The sequence below is a fragment of the Struthio camelus genome, chromosome 1 (assembly GCF_040807025.1).
Source record: "Struthio camelus isolate bStrCam1 chromosome 1, bStrCam1.hap1, whole genome shotgun sequence".
Classification (NCBI taxonomy): Eukaryota; Metazoa; Chordata; class Aves; order Struthioniformes; family Struthionidae; genus Struthio; species Struthio camelus.
In genome coordinates this window covers 11593083-11606627 of record NC_090942.1, presented here as the reverse complement: position 1 = coordinate 11606627, position 13545 = coordinate 11593083, and the positions used below count along the sequence as shown (strand labels likewise).

Below are 13545 nucleotides of genomic sequence, written 5' to 3'. Positions count from 1 at the left end.
TTCAAGTTCATACGATGCTTAGGAGGTACTCAGACTTTTCCATCTCCTGCAATTTGACACGTACGTATGCATACCCCTGGCTCTCAGGACCATCCAAAATACAAACTACTAGTGGATTTTCATCCAACATCTTCTTCAGTCAATGGGACTCCTGCCATTGACATAGTAGGTGTTGACTGAAAAGTGGCAAATATAGTATAGCTTACAGCACAGATGATCAACAGAGAAAGGCATCATCCTCAGCAGCAAACTTCATCTAGTTTGTTCCGGATCCGTGTTGAACATAGCCACAGAGCTGTAACTATATTTTGCCTGGCTATAAGTGACCAGATTCAGGTGCTATTATGACAGTTTTTGCTATACTGAGTATTCCTGGGTCCTTACTTATGATTCCGCATGTAGTTTCTTATTCTTGCTAACAAATACCTCAGTGCCCCATGAAATAAAGACTTCAAAGCATGAATTTGCCTCATCTTCCAATATTGTTATTGTATCACAAGCCATTCCTATATGAACATAAAACCTGGACAAGAAAACCCACTATTTTGATTTTGAACATCAAGTTGTTTAGAGCTAATCTAGTATTTTGTCATCTTCATGTTGCATTTATTTTTCCAGGGAGCTTATTTTTGCTCACTCCTCATGGTTTAATACTGCCTTTTGGCAAGATATTGATACTGTCTCATGGTACATCTCCTGTTTTCCTATGTTGTTTATTTGCTAAAAAATGGTATTGATTTGTGCTAGGCAGGGATCTACATTATGAGAATACTTATATAAGAATCTTCATACTTCTTCCTAATTAATAAGGAGAGTTATTATTCTGTCCCACTTTAAAGCAGTGCTCCCCAGGCCATTATACTCTGTTATTCTCAAATGACTTTACACTAAGTTTTATGTTCCTCTTTCTGTCAATATGAAGCTCCCTATGCTTCACAACGAGCATTTCTAAAAAAAATGCAAAAGCATGAACAAGGACTTTAACTCTGAAAAACCATTCTGCAATGCTGGATTTAAGCAAGCATTCTACAAAAGAACTAGTGCAGGATGATAGGACAAAGGTTGTTTGTTTACTTTCATAATGCTCCATTTATCAAGGCTTTATTTAAAAAAAACCCCATAGCTATAAATGTACCATCATGTCTCAAAAGTTTTTGCAGTAAGAAAAGTATGAAAACAGGATGAAATAATAAGGATGAAAATTATTTCACAGTATTTCCACAATGCAAGCTTAAGAGTTATCATCTGTAAAATCAACAAACACATGGAATTGGATTGTTTAGAAATGAATTTTCAGTGTGAAGATTCTTTTGACACATCCCAGAAATTTCCTGGACTACAATATTAGTAGGGCTGATCCTCTGCTGCGATTAAAATGTATGACTCCCAACTGGACCCTTAACATCCACATTTGCATGACTCTGAGGCTCAGGTCTTTTATAAGAGCTCTTTCCCTAGTCTCAAATTGCTTCTCCTCCAAATCTTGTTTTAGTGATTCTTATTTGTTATGCTTATAGATGCTGCACAACATGTTTTGCCCACACAGCAAAATCACCAAATGCTCACAGAATTTAAAACAAAAAAAAAAGATGCAAAGCACTAACACATGCAATGGTATTTCTTTTAAAAGTAACCAATGAATCACTCTATGATTATTAGATATATAGATCATGTGAGAGTAAAAATATTATTGTGCTGTGAAATTACTTCTGCTTGCCTTGACCTAATTTTGTTACCATGATAGGAAAACTACTCAAGTAAAGTAATTTTAAAAATATATGGTCTGAAGATGAAATCTAATTGTGAGATGGTATTACATCACAAATCCCACACTTCGAAAGCAGAATAAAAACACTGTCAGCTAGGTAGCTCTGCTCTAAAAACTCTAATTTCCTCTGAAGAAGAGTGAAAACAGTGTTCTGCTTCATCTGTGACTTTTTATACAAATCATTTAATGAGCTAATTTACATGTAACCATAAACTCAGTCTTATGGTCAAGGCATCTCTTGCCTTGGGCCACAGCTTAATAGAGGCTTAGGTGTTCAAGTGAAAATGTAGTGATAAGTATTAATTTCTCCCTGAAATGTCACTAACATTAAATTCCAGATCAAAAAACCTTACTTGCTAGTGTTCCTGTACATGATCTCAGCATAACTATTTCTATGGAGGTCAGAAACCTAGCACGTGCACTGGTACTCATGGATACAAAACTTACATTATAAAAATTGACAGGAATTCTGGCTTAAACTCTTTAAACAGCTAACAAGTAAACTGTACTGCGCTTAAGTACGATTTAAACTGAACAAAGAAAAGGGATCAGGTCAAAATAGCTGCATCTATGGACAGACAAAGGCTGATGTAAAATGGAGGAGAGAAATAACACATTTGTAGAAGACTGAATTGGATCAACAAAAGACTGCAAATGCTATAATTTAATTAAGAAAATATATGAGCCAGCTGGTTTGAAATACTTCAGTCTACATTTATGTTGACATCAATCAACAAAGCAGACGAGAAGAGTTTTTTATTAGATAAAGGAATCAGTAGATGGAAAAATAATCCTCCAAAATGAACATTTACCTGCTTGCTAGGAGGTGAAGGCAACAGCCTGAAGGTTGAAGCGTGACTGATAAAAATAACCAGAGGGAGGGGACAAAATTCAGGGTTACATTTAATTAATTTGAACTCCAATAAAGCTCTGAAGTAACAGCAGGATTTCAAGTGCAAAAGCCTACAGACTGCCCTTAAATTGGCCTGTCATTCCCACCACACAGCGCTTAAATAATTTTGCTATATAATCAGTCGACAATGAGACAAATACTTTGACTATTCCGAACTTTGAATTAGGCAAGAAATAGCCCACTGAGCCAGCTTCCAGTTACGCTCATCTGAGCTACACTAGCAATAGTGGCATGAACCATTTTTCATATATTAAGATAGTAAAAGCAAAAATACTTCAATAAGCCTTTGAAAATTACTGGTTATCTCCTACGAACCACAATAATGCTTATTTAGCGTTAGATGATTTCTTGAAAAGCATCTAACCACATAGTCAATCACTCAGTATCTACCTGGAAGAAATAACATGCTTAAATAACTCAAAAACGAGTTCTCACTTTGGAAAGTCCACCTCTGTATTATTCTTCTTATAAAATTAAGTCCTCTCAAAGGTTTAAATATAAAGTAATTACAGTCCATACCTTATTAAAAAAATTATTCTCAGTATATCTGTAACAAACATGTCAGCTGAGTATCTGTCCGAGTAGCGTTTCCTCCTAATTTATTACAGTCAAGATAAACATTTATCATAAAACTGCTATTGTGATAAAAAGAAACCTAAATGGAATCTGTGTGCTATGCCGTGGGCTCAACGAGCCATTTATAAAACAACAGATGACATTTGGAGGCAAACCATTCAACTGTTAAAATCTAAAACCATCCATACAGTATGTCACCACCAGTGTCAGCTTCTGTTTTTTCAACTATTTAAAAAGCTTACCCCTATATCTGAGCTAAGGTAAATAATATATTGGGGGCTTGCAATAAAACACTTGGAGGTCATGGAAAACTAGATAATCTGAACTTTTTATTTTAAAGTATCATGAAGTATTACTATCATGAAATTTGTCTTGTTGTTATACAACCAGCTATAGAATCTAGCTATATTTTTCACGAGATGATTTCTCCTCATCCAAATTATTTATGTTATTTTGCAGTGTCTGCCTTTGGGATCTCACAGAAAAATCCTCAGGTCTGAGGAAATGTGGACCTCTTACTCACCAACCCGGGACAGGAATACCCAGCCTGCTGCCGAGGCACTAAGAGTGTTAGAAAATTTATTCCAGTTGACTTCAATTTGGCCATATGTCAGGCAACTCAATACCTGGAAGATAAGTTAATCAATTCAACTCAACACGAAACTAGAACAAAGAGTTTTGAATTTAATGCTGCTTGAACCTTGCCACCCTCGTGAAGGTCAGAAATAGGAATAGTAATCCTACGGTCTTGCAAGGACTTTGCCATTATCCTTCCACTCAGAGAAGCATCAATTTGCAAAACCAGTGGGAAATTACACAGAACTGCAGTCACGTATCTAAGCATTAGAGACCTTTCCCGTCCCCAGAGGTAGCTCTTGTGGGCACACAGTCCCCCAACGGAGCTGCAACCCACAGTGCCCCAAGGGTTAAACCGAGGGATGGGAGAAAGGGCTGGCACTCTCAGGCCCTCTTCTGCTGCCAGAATAGTTACCTCTACGTTGCTAAAAGTCTCCTCTTCTCCAGAACCTGGAGATCTGCTTCTCCAGAACCAGGATCTGCTTCCGCTAAGAGCATCCTTTTATAAAATCATTAAAACTCCTACCCCAACATCAGGATATGAGAGGCTTCAGGGCAAGAGAAACAGAGAGGTGGATTTATTCCCTCTGCTGCTTTCCATTCTTGTGGATATGCTCAGGAGATATGACGGGAGATCAAAAAATGAATAGCAACAAGAGACCCGGCAGACAAGTTCTTTCTTTAAAAGAGCTCTACAAGACAAATAAGAAAAGCTCATAGAAGAAGGTTGCAAAAAGAAGGGAAGAAAGGATCAGCGTTCAGATGACACTAAGTGATTCAAAGGGACGGCAAGAAGGGGGATAAACAAGGAGCGAAAAGTATTTCAGGAAGACTAAGTAGAAAGATCAAAGCTAAAAAGTAGCCAGGAAAGGCAGCAAACAAAAGAGATGAGAAGAAAAAAAAATTATGTATAATACTATATTTATATATTTTTTCCTGAAATGGGATTCATTTCAATACTTTAACTATTGAATAGATACAAACTGTCTTGCCTATCGGGAATTTTTTTGATAAATTTGCCTTTTGCAGGTAACAGTCAACCCCTCCCAGGCTGACAAGATTTAGCAAGTAACAAACACACAGCATGTAACTCCCTGGGATATCCACACTTCAGCATCACAGATCTTTTCAAACACGACCGCATATCTCGGACTCCTTGTGAAATAGCTCAGAACTGTTCTCATTTCATTGGTGAGAAAAGTGAACCAAGAGGGAAGAAATCAAGTAAATCAGAACACAAGGATGGAGCTAGAAGCTGTAATCTCTATTCCCCAGTACCAGAACACTAGAATATACCCTTGCCTTTTCCCTTTCCTTTGTCCTCGGTTTGCCCTTCAACTTAGTATTTATTATTTTACTATATCCTATTTTAACTACAAGGGCAAATAGGGAACACATTCTTCATGCACGAATTCTCCTAAAAAGCTCTTGTCACTAAAACTTCTTCAAAATGCTCATATAGCTAATAAAATTTATTCTGAATCATACAGCACTGCCAGACAAAAATCTCTGATTTCACAGGCAATGTCTAATTAGATGCACGTTTCTAATTCTCTTCTATCTATCTATCTATCTATCCATCTGCCTGCCTGCCTGTCTATCTGTATCTCCACAGAAGTTTAAGGGCTTTAAATCTGCAAATCATTCTCAATCCTTCTTTTGGAAAATGTATGTGTTGCATTATTTAAATACAAGCACAACATTTAAATTTATTCTGCTTCTTTTATTATAAGGAAATCCAAAGAATCCACTTCACTGAACTGTTTTAGAGTTAATATTATTGGCAATAGTAGTGCTCCAAAACAATCAGGCACCGTCAACAGGGGCATCGAAAACATCAGCCTTTGGAAGAAGGGCTACAAAAAGTTTTATGCTGGAGCATTCATTTGTCTTGATCACAAACTGCTTATTACAGTTTCTGATGATCCAGAAAACTTTTTCAGCTGTATCTGATGCATTCATATATATTATATATAAGCATATGTGGATGTAGATATGTATTTATATATAAATGCTTAATTTTTTTTATTGCATGATCAAGAAAGCAAGCTCAATCTGAGGCCATCTGCGGAAAGCATTCACTCACCGAGGAACGCTACGATTCTCAGCAAGGAGGGCAGTAAGTATATACGAATGCAAAACCTCAGAAAAAGAAGCTGAAGAAGGCACGAGGCTCAATTTGCCCAAAACAAAATTTCTTGTAAATGATCTCATTACTGCAAAATAAAACAATACAAATGAGTCAAACCCAGTAAATTAATAAAAGTTTTAAGAACTTTTTGGGCTCTAGTCACTAGGTGGCACTACAATAAAAAAATTTGAAATGGTCTCACAAATGTTCTTTTACATGGAAAATGTACACTTTTGGTGAGGGTCATTAGCACTTTCTGTGAATGGCAAAGTTTTCTCATTAAAATTAAAACAACTAAATTCTTGTGTGCCAAATGAGTCAAAACACCTAGGAATATTAAAAACTCTGTTTTTAATACACTCTGTTTTTCTCTACAAAGGATCCTTATTACCAAACAAGCATCTGAATTTCCAGTGGCTTCACAAACTGTGCTTACAATACTCATGATAGGAAAAGCTGTGAAAATTGAATATTTCTCAGTCAGGGCTCTCCCTAAATGTCTTTCTGCCTTTCCAAGTACTCTACAAGTGACGACAATCTTATTTACCTACTGTTTAACACTAAATCAAGCTAAAACTTCAGATTATCTCAATTTACTTGCTACTTCCCTAAAGATGCCCTTCACTCATCCCACAGTTAGTTTACTAACATTCACTAATTAAACATAACATGCCTAATCAGAGTCGCTTGAAATGACATTTAACAAACTAAAAAAAAGCCAAAAAACCCACTCAAAAATTGATATTACATGAGAAACTACCTTAAAATGTATGCCTATTTTCAAACATTCAAAAACATCTAGCATTTATAGAAAATCGGATAAACTTGGACAAAGCAGTAATTAGCATACTTTAACTTGCTACAGAGACACAACTCATTCATTTAAAATAGTATTATCGTGATAATACTGAATAAATCAGAAATATTACTCTGGGAATACTGAAAATTGAGGAAAATACAGTGAGTTTGCTGAAGATCTAATCAGATATTGCTGCTGATGATTTTCAGTCTACTGAGGTTTGTTGCTACGCTACTTCTACCTCATGGCTAAATCAGCTTGGTGACCCAGTTGTATCTATACATATTAAATGAGCAATAGTGAAATAGATCTGATTTCATCGGGCTTTCGTCTCGCAACTAAATCCAGCTTTGCTGCTTTCTTTTCCTCTTTTTCCTGCTGCTGTAGACTCTGTAATAGGATTTTAGGGTTAATCCCAAGAAGAACTGAATCTTGAATAAGGCCAATTACAATCTATATTTCAGCAGTGAGAGGTTATTATAAATATTTATCAGAAGGCATTTAGAAAATAGTAAGAAAGCAATTTGCAGAGTTTTATTGCGACGTATCTCAGTACAACATTGAAAAAATTGAGGCAGTTCAAGCAATAAAGGTTTGTAATTGACACGGCAAAAATATAATACGCGGTGTTAAAGTTCAGCATTCGTATCTTGCTATAGAATAACTGTTTTCTCCTGTCCAGTGAATTACACAGAAATAGTTTTTAGTTATACAGCATAACTCTATACACGCTTTGTAGAGAAAACGTAAAAACCTCATTCTAGCGCTCAGTAGGAGTGTCCCTGTATTTTCTAAATGATGCTTCAAGTACAGGATGAAATAAAATTAAAATAATATATCAATTTGTAACAGTGGTGTTTCTTGACATTTGGAATGCATCACGTTTTCCTTTTGTTTTCATGGTGATGTAAATACATATATATTATGGAGGGAATACATATAGATATACACTGCAAAAATGCTTAATACTAAATTTGCCGAAAGGATATCGAAGGCTCAGAGATAGCTGTGTTCAGTAACGACGGAACTAATAGGCCGTGAAATATCTGCTGAAAAAATTATTGCAACACAGAATGAGATAAATCTCTGAGAAAGGAATAAATACTGGGCCAAAATCTGCTCGCAGTTGACTTTGTTAAGCTTTCTAATCAATTTAATTATCCGCACATAACTAAAAGCAAAGCTCACACCGAGCGCGAAAGGATTAGCGTTGGGCCCAGAAGGTCAGAACCAGCGCTGCACGTCTTCGAGCGACAGCAGCGAATGTCAGCTTGGGCTGTGGGCCTCCTAGCATGACAAGTTAACTTCTGGACAATGCATTTTACTGTGGCTAGGTTAATATGTATAGAAACAGGTATACCATGTGTTTCTGAACTCTACTGAAAATTTCACTGTGGATGTACTCTAAACGTCAGCACCTCTCCCACAAACCTCACTGTTCTCAATGCTGCTGCCATCTGCACAAAGCGTCACTCCTGCCTTCATTCAAATTGAGGTTGTTTCGAGCTTGAAGCACTCTTTGGCCAGTCCAAAAAGCACTCTTTGGCCAATGTTTGAGCACTCAGTTCTTACCTAGATGATCTAGAAATGAGACGATCTAGAAATGAGATGATCCAGAAATGTATTGGCTACCAGGCTGGGCACTGAGACTAAGATGAATGCTGAGCCAACGCACCAAATTACGAGAGCGACGCACGCGTTGGCATCAGGACCCATCACCGGGGGAGGGCTGCTGCCGCAGCTCAGGAGCGTGAGACGGGCTGGGAAAGCGTGACTTTTCAAAGCGTGAGACTCAAGGAGTCGGGGAGGATCTCATTCATGCTCGTCTAAATCAGGAGCTCCCTCAGATTTGTACCGAGCTAAAATCTTACCACGTACACCAGAAACTTCTCATCTATGAAACAGAGGGTATTGACAGAAACTGTTAAAATATAAGGGGAACAGAGAACAAACGGTCCTCACCCTGTCCCAACCCTTAAGGACAGCCTGCATTTTCCCTCTTTTTTGCATTAACATCGTGCTCCAGCATGGAAAGTAGCCTTTGAAATGGGCATCCTGCATCTGACTGAAAATGACGTGCCACAGAAAATCATGGGATTGATGGTAATGGCTAACGCGGTAGGGCTCTCTCCAGCAGGGCCTGTACTTGAATAAAAGTTAAGGCACTGGAAATAGCAAACATTTATCAATCAGTGGAACCGTGAGGTAGAGCTACCATCTCATTTTATATACTGCTAAAAGAAAGATAGGGGAATCTGTCTGAAAAGCACAGAAGCCGAGGCCATATGCTGTTACAAGTTCGACTTGTTGACACTCGGCAACTATAAGAGCAGACAATAACAATCTGTACTGAGGTCCAAAGCAACCCCCCAAAGTGGGAATAGGGATAGCTTTTGTAAACATCTAGAATTTGCAGTCTACTCTGCAAATTTACTGCACAGCAATAAATGTACTATTTCCAGCAACATCCCTGCTCCTGACATCCTAAATCAGAATTTCAGTGTCTAATTTCCATTTCCTTTGGCTCTTTATCCACTCAAGTACACTATTCCTTAGAATCAGCGCTTTGTGATAAATCTAAAACGAAACAGATCTTGTTTTAAGACTTGTCATTTTCCTTTTCCAACACTTTCCGTTTCTTTTTCTCCCTTACATGCCTTTTGGACATTTTTCTTCCATAGCAAACAAAAGTTACAGTTAATAAAACAATAGTGAAAAAAAATAGTGAAAACTTAGCTGACATGCTAACAAAACAAACAGTAATACAAAAGAAGAAAAAGTGCAAAACTTAAGTTCCTAATCTCATCCTTAAATGTTTGCCTGTTGTTTTTAAATTTGTTCTGTTCCCATTGACTCCTTTATGCTTTCTCAAGTGAGCAGAAATAGTAGGATTCAGTTCATCTAATTTCAGTCATTTTTAAATTGGAAGTCCATCCAAGACAGTGGTCAAGGCACTCTACGCTGGGATTCGTCCCGAGGGTGACTTACAGAGTCAAGATCAACTGTCTTCTGGGGGTAATTTTCTTTTCCGTCCAGCAACTATAATGTAGGTAATAACTTACAGGAGATATTTAACTTTTAGATTGTTAAAATTGGATGAGAAGAATTCTAACATGAGTTGTTCAAACTGCAGCTTCAAAGTTTCTGTGCTTTCAGAAAGAGCAACTATCCATACATCATGCTTGAAGAGATCTCAGCGTTATGGGCAGAAAATGTATTTTGTTTCTTCTTGTGAAGCATCTTATAAATACACTTTTAAAAAACTAGATCACTTTTTGTGGGCAAAAATAGTATATATGTATAAATAAACAAATTCTTAAATTCAGATGATTTGGTTAGTATTTCGTAACCTTACACAAAAAGTAACTTTATTTTCTAAACTTTTGTCAGGATTATGTGTAGCTACATAAAGATCAGTTTAAATGAGATATTAGGACAAAACTATTGGAGCACATGCTTTTCATCATTCAAATATTTTATTTCTAAATTTCATAACAATAGCTTGGGTATGTTTAGATGGTCTTTGCATAGAAATGCGAGTTGCTTGTGTGTGGAATCTGGCTGCCTATACTTTTTTGAGGGCTTGTTAGCTCGAGCACTGGTCTGAACTGAACCTGCCAACATGGCTATTGGAGATCGTCTCTAGTGCTAGCGGTAATCCTCAGAGAGAGCACACAAGGTTTCACTCTGAACTACCATCTCTATGTTTCATATACTTTATTGGTCTTACACACTGGCATGATATTTTAACCCAAATACTACCAATATTTCTAAGCAAGTATCATAGGGAGTATTTATCAGTGGTATCGCACAGTGACACTTCATTTTCAACTCTGTATCATGGATTATTCTGTGTTTGTCAGTTTATATCACCACTTGCTGCTCTGTCTTATTGCACAGACAACATTGGGGGCTGGTTAAACTCAAGATAATATGGAGTGGTTAAGTACACTAGGGATAAGAGAAAGCCTAACAATGAACTATGTCTGTTGCTAGATAGATATGGCTAAACTGTTAAGTATATACAGAAAAGACAAAAGTACTTGGTAAATATTCCCTATTTAGAAAGATGAAGGCTAATGTATTCATTTCACACAAGGATGATGAAGCACTTTCCAGTCCATTAGTAACTAAGGAGTATGATAAACAGCTACTGGGGATAAACACTTAATTCAGCGAGACAAAAAAAATAAACAACACATAACCCAAAACAAAAAAAGAACTTTATGTATTCTTGATTTAAGGCCAAAAAGGGTAATGACACAATCTACTCTGACCTCTTGCACACTGTCTCACCACCTGCATATCACTGGCCCTTTAAAATTCCCGTGGTTACTCCTGTAACAGACCTTAACGATTATGTCTAGTGGTAGATGTTTACTTGAAGTGCATCTTCCAGGAAAGCATTAAATATTGATATGAAGACAACAAGAATCTTTCTTTGCAAGTTGATGCAGTATGGAAGCATATTAACTATTTATTTGCCATTCAAATTTATCAGGCTTCAGCTGGTGATTCCTGTGATGCCTCTAACTGACAGTTTTGAGAGTCTTTATGGATTTCCCCAGTGACAGCACTTCTTGGCTGTGATCATTTCAGTTCTCAGCCTCTTTATTTATACACTCCAAAGCAGCCAAAAATCAAAAATCATATTTTGGGAGTTTCAGAGTTTGTCTGACATCCAGCTTCTCAGATGACTCACTCAGGACTCTGAGACGATGCTTTCCGGAACCAAGCAATCAGCTATAAACCACCTTCTGTCCTGAAAGAAGGCACCTTTTTTTTTTTTTAAGTCTAAGGCAATCTATTTTCTGTTAACCTAGTGAAACTATACACATTTATGCAACAGTATTCAGCCAGAATAAAGGAGATAAATCAAAATTTGAGTTCAAATACTTATCACTTACCTCCTAAGAAAGTGAATCATCAACCCAAATACTATTTAGATGAAAAGCTCTCTCCAGCCATGTCACTGAAGCTGCACCAGCCTTTATGTTTTGTCACGTCAGATGAAGACTGCAAGAAGTTTGATTCCTAGTGGTCCTTTACTTTTCTTGATACAAATCTGCTTTTCTAAAGATCAGGCTTTCATTAACACCAGTTAATCTCATTTCAAAGAGCTAAATAATGTAACACCCTCCTACCCTAATCTTCCTTGCAACTCACCTGAAATACTTTAAGATAGTGTCATTGACTGCTTTTTCAACTTCCTTATTTTATAGGAGAAGAAAAATAAAACTGTAATTCTGTGAGCAGGCAAAAATTTCATGATGTTGTTGATACTAAAGTATTTCTTGCCACTATTCCTACTTTTGTTCATTCCACTAAGAAAGAAAATTCTTTTTAACTTTTTAACAACTGCTGGCTTTCCACAGTTCCCAAATTTTTACCAGGTCCCTGAACTGCCTCCTCTGTTATTTGCAGAATATACATCATCACTACATCTGCTAAACAAGTCCTTTGGAGATATTCCCCACGCATATATTTACATAGATATCTAGCACAGCTCTACCTGAAATTATTAGTAATGCAGCATTTGAATTCTAAATGCTGAACACAACTTGTTCATAAGCTCTGTTTCATCCCTGCACCCACAAAGCTCACAAAACACACCTTTATAAAAATATACACAGCAGTTCACTTGTTCCCTAAATAGGGAAGGCGGAAGACAATGATCTTTCATTAAGGAGCACAAACGATCCTCCTATGAAGGTGTGTTCTTCTGTAGCTATAATTGTTCCCCCTTGTCTTGAAAATGAGCAGCAGCATTTAAGAAAAACTTCAAGGTCATGATACAACTAGAAGTTTCATGGTTAGAGAATCACAAATCTTGACATTCATCTCTAAACGTATTTTCAGGTTGCTTTCCACTGACTGAGAGAAAAAGAGAATAATATCTATTTGTTTACTGCCTCACAGAGCTATGGTTCCGAGGAGACTGTGTACTCAACAGTAGCTCCTGTGATTTGTTACCTGGAATGCTCTAAGGCTAAATCAGTAAGAGAGATGCTTATGCAGACCTACAGTGGGAACTTGAGTCTCAATTTTTTTTTTTTTTTTAATTTGTCAAATAACAAAAAGGACAACAGATGTCGTTATGTTTTGTCCTTAACGTTGTCTGCTATGGAAAATGGGAAAGTGAAGACTGAAGAGCATTAGCAAGTCTGCTGGGCAAGCCCCTTCATACAGAAGTCCTTTTCATCTCCTCCTCTAGATCCACCCGTGCTACCACTTTAGTGCCAGTAACTCACCCTGATATCGTTACCACGTTGTATTTCTTCCTCAGATAGTCATGTCATTTAGAATTCTTAACCACTACTGGACCCTTCTGGGTCAAAATTCAGAATCACAGGAAGAAAATATATCTTTAGTGAGTTTAAATTTGTCATTTAATTTAAGGTTCACCAAAAACACTTTAAGTGGAAGTAAGGTAATGAAGGAAATTGATTTAAAGTTAACTTTCAAAGAAATTTCTGGAAGTTTTTGCCAATGAACAGAAGTAAATAAAATACACTCATACAAATCTAAAACTTCTAGCAAAGAAAGCATATACTTAATATGTTGCCAGGCTGCGAAGTCTAAGTCCAGCATCCTGCCCCCTTCAGTAGGGTTCCCAGCTAAGGTCTCCAATCATGTTGTGTCTGCTAAGTTTGCAAATACGCTTAAGGAAGTATTTCTTAAGGAGGAAAAAGGAGGGAGTGTTTCCCTGGATCTAAGAGAATATAAGTGTAATTTGAAGTGTGGAACACAGGCAGGAACAGGCAGCTGAAACGGAAAGGATC

At 37.1% G+C, this 13545-nt stretch overlaps 1 protein-coding gene across 3 annotated transcripts in view; it reads right to left on the bottom strand.

Annotated features, from left to right (window-relative positions):
* The window catches only part of CACNA2D1 (calcium voltage-gated channel auxiliary subunit alpha2delta 1), a 424104-nt gene that overhangs the window by 90313 nt on the left and 320246 nt on the right, over positions 1-13545 (bottom strand). The window lies entirely within an intron of this gene.